Raw genomic sequence first — 13,508 nt, forward strand, 5'->3', positions numbered from 1 at the left:
TCCATAGATGGGTCACCTACCAGGAGGAGTTCTCTACGTGGTGCTGCATTAGTGCCCTTTACCAGGCAGAATACAGGGTGGGATCATGCCAGGTTGGCTGGAAACCGACGTTGGACAGGACCACAGAGCATGCACCACATGGAGAAACATGAAATACAGTCAAAGCCTTGGTAACAAGCAGTTTTTTACCTTCAGTTACACTTAAATTAATACTACTCTTAAAGTTAAACTATGAACTAATTGGTTCACTTAATACAGGTTTTATGGTCCAGTCTTAGGACCCAGCTTGTATATGTAGTACAGCTACCTGGAGAAGGAAGAGTTTGAAGCAGCAGAGAACATTTACAATGATGTCCTTAGCTAGCACCAGTTCTTAAACCATAGTTGATCCTGGGAAATAGATATTGATTTCCAGAGACAACAGAAATAAGAGTTTAATTTTATCTGAACCACTTCTGCTTCAAGATGATCATGGACCTAGACCCTAGTTCTTCCTAAATGATGAGATGTAGGGTCCTCTAATTAGCTGAGGATAAACAATACCAACAGACTGACAGGCTTTCAGCTTTTATCAAGTTTTCTGGTTTTGCACTCAAAACCTTTGAAATTTGGGGAAATATTATGCTCACTTCCTATTTCTCTCTCAGCACAGCTGGGTGTTGCACCTAATAAAATGTATGCTCCACACAACTCATAAATATATAGAAAAGCTGGGACTCATTTTGTTCCACTTCCATCTGACTGGTAAATGTGTGGGGTTGTGGTTCCGACTTGACCAGCTTTAGGTGCCGCTGGCATCTTCTTTCCACTCCCAACCTTTCCTTTCACTCCCATCCCTCCATCATGGCGTGCTGTTCCCTGCTTGTGCTGGCACAGCTGCTCAGAGGCCCTTGACCTGATCTGGATTGGGAAACCATGCAGGTCAAGAGTTCCCTTGTTAAAATAAAGGTGCTTTTCCACAATGCTTTTTTTCCCGAAACTCAGATTAATTAGTCTATCTGACTCACATTGTTCTGCCCATAATATTGAGCCAGGGCTAAGGAAGTGGACAAAAACCACAAGGAAGTGGTAGCAAAGCCATAAGCTGAGAATTGTCACTCAAGACAATATATTGTGAGTGAGCAGTCTTGGTACGCAGTTGGCAGCATCAGTCATGTCTCACCCAGCCTGTCCCCTGGCGTCTGTGTGGCAGGGGAGGGGCAGTGCCTGGCAGCCTCTGCCCTTCTGCCTGCCTCCATGGGCGACAGCGCATCCGTCCAAGGATGGGGATACTGCCATGTCAGGGCACCTGCTGGACTCCCCCAAAACTCAGGGCTCCTTGCAGTTATCATGCCAGTGCCATCTTGGTGCCTCACCAGATGCCAAAGTCAGGATAAGTAAAACTCTCCTGGCATGGCCCAAATCAGGAACATGGATATTTAACGTGTTTTCTGAAGCACCCTTTTGCCACTGAGTCTTAAGGTTGAAAAAGGATGAGAAAGGCTTCCTGGCTGAATGTTGTCCTATGGCATTTTTGTGTTTCATCAGCTTTTTCCAAACGCGGTGTTCTAGGCTAGGGTCAGTGGCTTTGTACAAATGGGAGTGATAGGATTGTTTAAAAAGGAGCTATCAGCTCTCACCAACGAAACCAACAGAATGGAATCTCATTCTGCTCAGAAGAGCAGTTTGGATTCGTAATGCTGCACATAAAAACCTTTTTGTGTACAAATCTTCTTTTAAAACTCCTCCTAAATTAAAAATTGTATCAGTTTTGCACTGAAACCATTTGTTGTAGATAATGAATTAAATTCGCACGCCATGCATGATAAGGATACATATGAAAGTTTTTTGCCAAAGAAACTTTGATATGCTTAAGACGCTGTGGCAGCCACAACTTCTCTGTTTTTTCACCTTTCAGGAAAATCCTGTCAATCTGTGCCAGACTCAGAGTGTGGGAGTGTTTGAAAACACAGGTTACTCTAAAAACAAGATGGAAATGATAATTCTGGACACTTCAAAGAACCATACTGACTGGGAACAGTGCAGCTTCTCAGATACAAAAGTTCTACCCTTCTAAAACCCTAAGGAAAAACAATGCTGTTGCATATTGCTTAATGAGTTTAAAGCCCCTGAGTTGTTCTTACTCAGCCGTGTGCCCTCCACATACCACAGCAAGAGGCAGTAAGGAGCAGCTAGAGGTCCCATAAGGAAAGAGGGGAGAACTCCTCTGGTGGCTTCCCAAACTAAGTTTGATTTAACTTTGGGAGTTAACTTTGCTGCTTTTAACAGTTACAACATACCAGGTTATCCCTTGTTGAATGTCAACAGAGTAATTCTACGGTAGCATTTTTCTGATTCAAGGAATGCTTTGTTTAAGCTGTAATAAGAGAAGAAGGGGATATGTGTATGTGTGTAGATATCCAGAGATATCTAGGTGCAAATGAGAGTATGCATGTTCATACTGTAATGCAGCAGAACAGTTCTGAGGGGTGTGAGGCTTTCTTTTCTGCCTGGCAGGAGCAAAGCTGGGAGCAGTTGCATAACCTTACAGCCTGGCATGTATGGCCTGTGCTCTACACAGATTATGTCTATTATGTAACCCCTTTTATACAGGAGCTAACAGCATCTAACAAGCTAAAAATAAGCAGACTTCTGTAATTTCAAACAACAGTATTTTAAACTTCACTGATGTGGCTGCTTCTATTTCAACATTAAAATTGGCCTCTTCAAAAATTTTATTTATTTTTTGACTAGGGTGATATTTTAACACGCTGGCAGCCTGTTTTCTCAGAGAAAGTCAGAGCTCCTTTGTCATTTTTCCATTACAGCAAGAACTTTCCTAGATTTTATTTAAGCTGCTCTCCAATATGAGAGCAGCCCAGAGCATCAGTTTTGCTTTTTCTCTTCAGACAGTCAAGAAGTCTGATATTTGTGGGCAATTTTTGTAAAAATGATGTTTGTTTCCAGGGTGATAATAACCTTCTCAGTCAATTAGACAGCAGATTATTAAGAGCATTTCTTGTATTACTCTTTCCAATGCTGAGTTTGCATGGTAGAAGTAAAAGCATTTAGTTTTTCCCTCTGCTGAAGGTGCTCCTTACTTTGGCTTTGTGTCCACTTGCCCTGTGTGCTCAGGAAGCCCTGCAGGGCTGTTTTTTTTTCTCCCTTCTGGACAGCAATATGGCCAGTGGCCCATGTACACAGAGGACAGTTGGGTGTTTTTAGCTGACACTTGCATTCACCTTGTGTTGTTAACCTTGCCCTCGACATGTGGCTGCAGTTGCCTGTCCCCATCGTGAGGGGAAGTGAGCATTTTCATGCCCAGGGAATCTGCCTCTCCATTTCTGCACATGGCTCCCAACGGGAATGTTAAAAAAAGCTCATGCCAGGTATTGCCTCCCCTGTGCTGGGCTGTCTTGGCTCTGTGGGTAAAAGGAATACCCAAACTACTGGCAGGGCAGTTTGATACAGGATTTCCCTACATGGGAGACCACAGGCCCTGGTGACAATGCTGATCTTCTTCCAGTGGGACACAGGGATGGGGAAACACTGCCCCCAGGCAAGATGCAAGCTGGCCTTGGTAGGGACAGGACAGAGGCAGGGCCAGTGCATGCCACTCACTGCTCTATCAAAGGTGCTTCCTCAAGCTTTGTAAAACTGAGTCAGGCTCAAAGATCCCAGAGACCTTGAGTACCTAAACGGACAGTGATGCTCTTTGCTTGGGATTAATTAATACAAGAATGCACTGAAGTCCTTTGGAAGCCTTGTATTGTTCCTTGGACAAGTATTTTTTTCTTAAATGTCAGCATCAAGCTTTACAGTGTGGAATTCGGACATTTTTTCTAAACCTGGAAGTACGGAGGAATGAGACAAGCTCTCCCTGGGCTTCCACAGGAATTCAGGTACTGATACACCTTGATTTAGAAGGAGTAATGATGTGTGAGCACCACTGTTGTATTCACATCTCAGCAGCAATTCTCAGGCCTGAGCACACTTGGATTAAAAACCTATAATAAACCAACCCGATTTCACTGAAGATGATGACTTGAGTGATAAAGTAAAGATAACTTTTCACATTAACCTCACCAGAATTCAATCTCCTATTTTAATTTTGTTTTGATTTCTCCACTCTTAAAGGGGCACAACCTCATCTGCTGTAAGATGGTTTATCATCATTGACTTGGAGTAGCTGAAAAGCAGGCATGAAATATTCATGTTTGCTTTGTTCACCCTTGGAATTTTCCTTTTAGACCAGCGTTAGTCCATTAGTTCCCAGCAGCCACCAGCTGCTGTAAGGACTGTCAGTAGCAGTTCCTCAAAATATCCCGTGTGTGCTCCTTGCAGTGAGGCAGCAGGTCCTGTGACAGCTGATGAGAGCTAGATAGAAAGGCACTACAGGGGCACAGCCACTGAGAGAGGCTCATTAGGTTTGTTCAAAGTCTCCATCTATACATGAGGCTTACTGAGGTTTACATGACCCCTGGCTTAAAATAATTGCAATAATCCCTTAGACTGACAACACTGAATTGTTGTCTTTTCTGCGACATTAACATTTAGCTCTACTCAATGCTCAGCTGGTGGGAATGAAAAAATCAACATTTTTTGTTGCTGTTTTAGTGTTACAGTTATCCTGTAGGAGTAGGAAGAGAGGAATGTCACCCGTATCTGCTGGCGCTGGGTGCAAGCTGTGATCACTCCACTGCGCGTGTGGGTGCTTGTTCTGCTCAGTTTGGGGGCCGATCTTACCCTACTTCAAATACACAGCAACTCTGCTGGAGCCCCAGGAAGGGTGGTGGGAGGACAGTCAGCTCCTTTCTGCTCCACAGGGCTAACCTCCTGTTTAATTTCTTTGAGAAGAACATGCTCAGAACATTAAGGAGCACTGGTTTAGTTTTCAGTTAGGGTTTGCCATATAATTGCATCAGGAAAGTGGGCAGAGAGGAAAGCTGCTCCTCAAAAGAACCAATTCAGCACATTTTAAAATGCTATGAGGAGTGAGAGAGGCAGAGGGAGAACGCAGGCATTTCTGATGCTTTCAAACAGGCTCCTACATTTTTTCTAATGCAGCCTGAAGTCAGGTGGCTGGCTATGCTGGACTGTGGTCCTCTATGCCACTGTGCTGATTCTACAGTGTAAGCATGCAAAATATAGTTCCTAGTGTAAAGGCTACTATCTTTGGAAAAGGCAGGTTCTAGGAAACCTTTGGGCTTAAAACAGGTGGAAAACTGTGGTAGTGACCACTGAGAACCTTGTATGGCTGGACATGGGCCAAAGAGGCTTTGTGATAATTTCAGTGTATGCCAAAAAATGACCTAGTCACTGGCATCCATAACATGAGGAAAGTACAAGCTAAGCATAAGGACCGCTTTTATGGATGTTTCAGTGGGCCATTAAATCAATCCATCAAACCATCTGTGTTTTGCTAGGACTAAGCATGAGTCTAATCTCCCAGGCTGGACCACTGTCAGGTGTAATTGTCTACAGATGAGAGACATTTATGCAGCATGAAGTGGGGGACATTTTTAGATTCAGAAGTCCAGCTACCTAGTAGGCCACCAGAATGCATGTATTCTCATGTAAATTATAAGAAAAGTTCACTTAGGTGGCAAAAGGAGCTGAGATGATAGAGGCCAGATGATTGTCCTGATGAGCCCAACACACAGCTTCAACTTGTCTGCTAGAATGTGATCTCCTGTGTCCCAAAGTCCCACAGAAGTCATAATTAGTTAAATTTTACTACAAAATTGACTTCCAGTAATTCAGCATTTTAAATTTTGATTCATTATTAAACTCATTCCTTATAGTACTAGGGAAATAGCTCTATTGCATCAGATTCATACTTTAATTTGTAGCATTTTGAGGAGGACCTGCCCTAATTTTGAAATGTCCCTCAGCAGTTAATGCTGCTCAGGTTTTCTAGCACCTTCATCAGGATCAGTGAAGGACTGTACTGAAAGAGGTTGAATCTTGGCTATAATCAGCCATCAGTGTTACTGGGTCAGGTAGATAATTGTGAGATGAGGTCCATTTTTATTATCCATTATCCATTTTTATCATTATTATTTTTTGTCCATTTTTATTATCTGTAATACTGTATTTTCAGTCTCCTGCATTTATTAACATAACAGATGTACTCTGCAGAATCTCAGTGAGGCAAATCACTAAAGGTTGCCTTCAACTAAAATGCCTCCATCCATATGAGGAAAGGAAGCGACAGCAGAAGCATCCTGCCATACTCTCCCTCCCTGAGGCTGCTGCAAGCTCTGTGGCTCTCAAGGTCATCTCCTTTGTCACCAGCCCCCAAGTATATTGCCACCAAATCCAAGTCCAGCACAGAAAGCAAGATTCACTGCTGACGGCGTGACTTCAACTGGAAAAAAAACCTCTTTCCATCATCTGTCTTCTGAGTGCATCAGTTTTAGCTTTGCTGATAAAAAGTCAACAAAAGGATTATTTTGTAAAAGTCCAGGGATTTCACTGGATCTTTCTGGGTGTGAAAATTCTTCTTTCAAAAAACATGCATGTCTTTGATAAGAGTGTTTTGCAACTGGCTTGCCTGTTGAGACAGCCTGGTTTAAGCTCATCAAGGTTGTGCTCTGTCAATGCCATATTGTTGTAGAAAGAAGAAAATATCATTGTCTTTCTCCATAATTTGTAATTTTTCTAATCCCTTGATATGAATACTGTAACATCACTGCAGTAGGTTTTCTTTCACGAGATCGATGACAAAGCTTGAAAATGCATTCCCATGTTCTAGATTAATTGGGGGAGAGAGATACAGGGTTTATATCTACTCATGAATGCTTAGTAATTTTCTTATCATTTAGCCAGCTATTTTTTTCAGCAGTATCTTTTGTTATGGTTCAAGTACTTCTCTCTATGTCTCTTCATATCAGAACTGCCTTTTTAAAGCTGATTTTGATTAGTCTTAGCTAGATCTGTTTGCTGCCTAGTAAAGACATACAGTTTCTACTTTCTCTCTATTGGAGATTGCTGTCCACTCTGCATTTTCACTGTCAGAGAAACCAAGATGGGCTGCCTCTGTGTTGCCCTTGCCAAAGGAAAATCTAGTTAGCAGAAACGATATTCTGGGTTTTGTCAACTATGACAGACAGAAGTGAAAGAAATACCTAGCAAAAAGAGGAGGATAATTTTTTAGCAATCCTGCACAACTGGAAGAAAATTTGAAAAGTCTGGGGAAAGGGAAAAGTATTGAGCAGAGCTTGGGCACATCCTTTCTGCATGCTGCAAACAACTGACTTAAGAGACTGCTCTCAGATGGAGCATGTATGTGTTTGTGTGGTGGCTAAATGCATCAAATGGAATAAAATTAGAAGTCAGAAGTCAGTGATTTGCCATCACACTGAATAAAAAAGAACAACTGTTTCCTCCTTAACAATAGAGCATCTACAAATACATTTCTGTGCTAAGTTCCCCAGCAAAGGTTTGTCTCAGGGGGAAGGGTGGTCTGCCACTGCCTTGAAGCCTTCAATAACCTATAATGATATTGTTGTGGTTGTTGGGTTGTTGCTACTGCTGCTACTGATTTTTATCATTGTTATTTTCTTCAGTTTGCTGATACTTTTCCATGTGCCAGCTCAGAGGACTTTGGGGCAGAAAATCAGTATATTCAGCATGAAGCAAAGCTTGGGCTAATTACACCCCAGTCCTGCCTGAGGGGAGATGTGTGAACCCACAGTGTGGGAGAGCTGAGCCTCCCCACTTCCCACCGGTAGGCAGATCCCAGGACGAGCAGCCTCTCGTGAGCCCCATGGGTTTTGCTGTGATGCCACGAGGTGGCCTAGGGCATGGGTGCCTGCTGGTGCACACCACTGGTGTGCTTGTGCCAAGTGACAGAGGTCCTGCATGGGAAGTGCTCCCTGAAATCGGATGTAAATCACTTGAGGATGTGCCCAGCAGTGACACCTCCCTGGACCAGCCTGTACAGGCGTGGAAGCAGAGAGGCAGCATGGTAATACAGCTCTCACGGGGGAAACTCAACTTGCTGCAGTTCAGAACCACAATATGAAAAACAAACATTTGTAGGGATTTGCTGCCCTCTGGCAGGATTTTGATACAGCTCTGATTTTCTGTGAACTGCAAGAGCAGAGCTCAGCAACAGTACTCCAGCACAGCAAGGTCTGCATTTTCCATCTGTTTTTTGCCAAAGCTGCTGGTCAGCAGTGCTGCAGCCTCCCTGGAACCTGGAAAGCCAGAAGTGCATGTTGATCCCAAGCATGGGCTTGCGTAAGGAGCAGGGCTGCTGGGCTGGCAGGTGCTTTTCTGCATCTCTCTGGGGCTATGGGGCAGCCTGACTCTCTAAAGGTGGTCCTTTTTTGATTGTCTCCTCAAAAGAGCGAGCTAACCATCTTCCAGCTTTGGCTGCACAGCCTTTTCATGAGAAAATTCAGTTTGGCCTGCCTCTAATGCTGACAAGCTCTGAGTGGCTTTGCCGAGTTTGATTTCTAGGAAATGCTTTCTGAGAGATACTCAGCAAACCAGGATGACTTTCTTTAACACCACTTTCTAAAAGGCTCTTTAATGCTGGCATGGCACTTGTGGATGTGTAGGTACTGAGTTTGAAAACCTGGGCTTGCTCTGTATTTTGAGTCTCATGGGGTGAGATTCTCTGACAAACATGGAGTTCTGCAGTGTCTGCCCCGTACTGCACTGGTTCTGTGTATGGCCTGCCTGGTCAGAAGGAGGAACAGGCACACCTTGCATGCTTTAAAGCAATCTGGTGCCACAGACTGTCAGAAGACTCTATCCTAAAAGTATCAAAAGCTTATTAAAAATACCTAGGTTGGTTACCTTGGATGTTGATGGTTTTGATGAAATTAGGTTATGCTAGGTCTACCCTAAAATAACAGAAAAATGGGGGATTGGGGAGGCCCATTAAAGTACCTCATGAGCTTGTTGTTCCTCACTGTTTTTGTGTTTTGAGAGAAAGAAAGGATAGCATGGCTACACTATTCCCAGCAGTATATATGTAACAGCCTGGCTGTCCATATCACACCCATGATCCTCACCTCCAGCAGGTCACAAGCCCAGGGGAGATAGATAGGCAGGCAAGAATTGAGAAAGAACAGAACAACACAACTCAAATACAAATCCATGATGGTTGATTGCATAGGTGTGTGGGATTTTCCCAGGGTTTTGAAAGCAGGGAAGATCTTGGAGTTGGAAAATGATACAACTCTCTCTCTCTTACATATAAATATGTAGGTTTTGCTGTAGGGACCTTGTGACTAATGATGCTGCTTGTAGCAGTGGCACAGGCCTTAGCTTCAAAGTCCACATTGCACACTGCAGTGCTGTGCAGAGATATCAGACATGGTCTGGAAGGCACTAGCTGCATGTGATAGTGTAGCTAGGGTAATAAACAGCTCAGAACAAGTGTTCATCTATCTGCTTTATTGCTATCAAGGGTTTGAACTTGGATCCCTTTACTGTACTGCACAATGACAATGAAATACGTGTGCTTGTTTAGAGCTATTTGGAATATCTCTGTCTGGCATTGCACTAGACAGGTCAGGGATGCTCATGAGACAGTGAAGATGGTGATAAAAGCAAGGTTTGATTTTAGAGTTACTTTTGTTGTTACTGAGAAAGCTTGAATAATAAGGAAACCGTGTCTCCATCAGGCTTTCCACTGCAACAGCCACAGTCACTAAAATATCCTGGGGCCCACTGAAGTGATGGCAACACCCTTGGTGAATTGATGAGAAAAGTAACTGTGTTATGCCGACTTTCAGACTTACACCAATTTACTTTGGCCGGGAATTTCCCCCCTTTGTGTCATTTAGATTGTGCTCACCTTGTTTCTTCAGTGTTAGCATGGTAGATGCCTCAGAACTGACTGATGCCAGTTCATATATTTATATGTGGAGTAAATACTAATACCTCTTCTGTTATGTTCTACAGACATGCTGGGAGATCTGCCTAATGTCGTCTCTTAAGTCATGAAAGTACTTCCTGGAAATGGAACACAGTTATGCATTGCTCACCTTTCAGCCCTTGGCATGGCTGCACATAGCACTCACCTGGACTTCTCTTGCTTTGAAATCAGCCCAACCCCCAGTTTGGGAGAGTAAACCTTCCCAGACTCTTGGAATGCCTGACAGAACTGTGCTTCCTGAGGTATGATGTACTGAACCTGAAAATGTTCTATAAGATTTGAAGCCCCTAGCCAAAGCAAGAGGGCAGGCACATCACAGGAAAGCCGTGTCAATGGTGGCATACCCTAACACTTCAGTTTTCAAACTGATCCAGAAAAAAAAGGCATGAACTATTACATCCCAGCTGAGGTCTTCACTGTGGTTTCTGTCACAGACTGGGCACACTGGAGGCCTCAGTGGGCCTGCAACTGTGGTGCAAAAGATGTCTACAGGAGAAAGTCCAGGAAACTCATAACTGAAATGGAAGGGAATATTTCAGCAAATGATGTTGAATGTTACCAGCTTCGTTTGAAGAAAGTACAAGAACTTTTATGAAGGAAACAGTTGCATTAGGAATGAAAAGCAAACCAAAGGGCCTGTGGGAATGCTACTTATTCCCTGACTGTCATAATTGCAGTTTCTGTGATTAGAACTACACTGGTTCCTGCCCAAAGAGTGGAGTTTTGAGGGACAATGAATTTTCCTGGCTCTGGAATAGCTTTGCAGCCTTATATCTTTCCATTGATATTTAGAACCCCCTTGGAAACAGTCAAAAACATTCTGTACTTTTCTCAGATTAGGTTGAATGAATCCATAGGGATTTCTTCCACGACATCACAAAATTATGCTTTGCCTGTATTTATATATACCTGACTAGGCTATAGAGAGCAGCCTTTTTTTAGTTCTCTCTATTGGAAGTTTTTGCTGGAATAATACAGGCTGCATTTATCCTTTAACCATTCTTGCAGATGGTGCATCAGGATGGAAAACCTACTTGGGCCAGCTCTGCTGGTTCATGCTAATTATCCACATTCTTTAAAGAGCACAATGTTCTGAAGAAAAAATACAGCCTTGAATACATTTTTTTCCTTTTTTTCTTTAATTCCTAACTAGGCTGTACTCAAACATGCATTTGAATGGATTAAAAGGATTTCAGAAATTTGATGTAGTACATAGGAGGCTGTTAACACATAAATCCTCCCTGATGTACTTTTTTCTGCTCAGGTATGCAATCACTAATCCCCAAATACCTTGCCCTTCTTTTAGAAGGAAAACTGAGACAGAGATGTTAGCAGCTTGTTCTGTGTACATAAGAATGGGAAATTGGAAACAGCAGTCTTTCTGCATGCCTCCACTTCAAAACCATTTAATTTAGTCCCATAATACCTACATTGAGCCAGGCCAATGGTGCCCCAGAACAGAGGAGTCCTGCTCACATCAGCTGAACACATACAAACACAACATAAAAGTGTTTTTGAGATAAGTCCATTACTCTAGGCTTTTCTTTATGTGATTCTGGACATCCTCCCAGAACCTGGATGAGGGCAGTAGACTTCCTGTGAAAAAGCAGCATAACTTGTCTGTCACTGCCCTGGTTCTGTTCTCACCTGTAGACAGTGACTGCACTACCAGCAGGCACCACTTTCTCTGTTTTGGAGTTTAGCAAGTGATCTGTATTTTCTTTTTGAGGCTATGTTCGAAATTTCAGCCCAGGAACTGAATCTGAAGTTGGCATCCTGTCTGAGAAGGGGATTAGCTCCCTCTTCTATTAGATCTCATTACTCCCTTATCACTGTCATTACTCGCCCACTATACTTCCCAGCAAGGGGCTTCACTTCTCTTGGTCTTGAAGACATTAAAGGAGATGGAGACACCTGCTTTGGTGGTTTTACCCAGCTTGCTCTTCCTTAGCTTTGCAAGGAGAGGATATACAGGCATCAATAAGGGCTGCATCCTCCTTGCCATTTTATGTACGGTTCCTGCCTCTTTTCCCCTTCAGGAAACATATCCCTGTGAAGTTTATTTCACATCAAGTCATTTCTTGATGTGATGTGGCCTTCAAACTCCCCTAAATCAGTGATGGTGTCTAGGAAGTCAGTTGCATGTCAATAGCCTTTCAACTTCTGAGCTTGTGGTACAGTAATTCACTTGTTGCTGATCCTTAGTCATGGTTCAAATCAAGGATAAATATCCAAGCACCAAATACCTCCTCCTTACAGCCTGCTATATGAGCAGGACAGTGAAAGACATCTCTCTGGAACAAAACTAGGAATAATATAAACTTGAAATAATATTGGAACTGAAATCCTTAAGATTTTTGCCAAGTGTTGCTTTTTCTCTTTCATTTAAGATTGTGCAATGCTGGTATTTCCCTCCTAAAGTGTGGGCCTATTTATGGCTGGTTTTTCTAGGTTTTTATAAGAATCTGAATGAGCTCCTAGGGAAAGCAGCAAGAACAATGCATGCCTTTGGAATCACAGCTTTCAAATTGGAGAGGGACTGGAAAACAGCTGATTAACAGCAAAATGGCTCTCTCCTTTCCCTTCTCAACAAAAAAGTGAGCTGAGGCAATGTTTTTGGGAATTCTCGTGTAAAAAATCCCACTTTAATGAAAGGATTTAAGTTGCTTCTAGTAATTGATGAGTTATCAAATATGATTAAATTTTTGCATCAAAGTGGATTGAAATGCTTTTTTCCCCCCGGTTTATTCACTTCCTTATTACCAGCATCTCAGGCAGTACCTATGTTTGCAACTTCTGTTTAATACTCGTTGTAGTCTAGTCAGCAAACCTTTAGCCAGAATAAGATATGGTTCATAGAGACCAGAACGGAACCCTAGTCTGAGGGACAACCACATAACATACCACTGGATTACCTTAGAAAGGCTGTGAAATGCTGAATTAACCTGACAGTGATGTCTTTACTCTTTTCACTGTAGAAAGATCTCTTTAACGCTATTGGAAAGAGTGCCCTGGGAGCTACAGATATTGCTATTTGGTGAGATATGAATTTAACTTCTTTAGAGGCAAACCTGAGCCTGACTTAAATGCAGTGTGAAAGATCCTTATTTTATCCTGTTAATAGATATTATCTGTATCTGACTGCACCAGTCCTGAGTACTTGGTACCATCGGAGCTGACTGCTTATCCAGCATTTGCTGTCCTCTAGTCAGGACAACATGGAACGTGGTCAGTCCTTCCTGGCCTAACAAGCCTCTTGTGAGGCTCATAGGCAACCAGTAGTAGGAAGCCAATGGCTAATAGTAGGCATTTTGGAAGACAGTTCCTCAGTAGTTATCATCCAGGTCAAATTCCCTTCCAGCTGGATAAAACACTAGGAAATTATCTAGAGTCTGATTAGCACACCAGACAAGGTCTACTGGTCGTGCTCAGCAATTTGTCACAGGTTATGAGAACTGTCCTTGTGTGTGGGCAAGAAAAATAAAGCAGGCTGTTAAGATCAGATGGAGAGGTTTTGTATTATATCTCAGACCTAGCCATGTTAAAATCAAAGATTGATTTTTGAGGCTCTGCCATGTCCTGGAGTTTTCAGAAAGCCACATATCAAACTTTGTCATAAGAAAAGACTTTT

General features: G+C 42.8%; 1 pseudogene; it reads left to right on the forward strand.

Annotated features, from left to right (window-relative positions):
* Window positions 1–3,247: 3,247 nt before the first annotated feature.
* On the forward strand, window positions 3,248–12,963 carry LOC121659476 (annotated as a pseudogene).
* Window positions 12,964–13,508: the final 545 nt, after the last annotated feature.

Source organism: Corvus kubaryi, unplaced genomic scaffold, assembly GCF_017639235.1.
Source record: "Corvus kubaryi isolate FWS band 111438036 unplaced genomic scaffold, C.kubaryi_AGA036_p1.0 137, whole genome shotgun sequence".
NCBI classification, from domain to species: domain Eukaryota; kingdom Metazoa; phylum Chordata; class Aves; order Passeriformes; family Corvidae; genus Corvus; species Corvus kubaryi.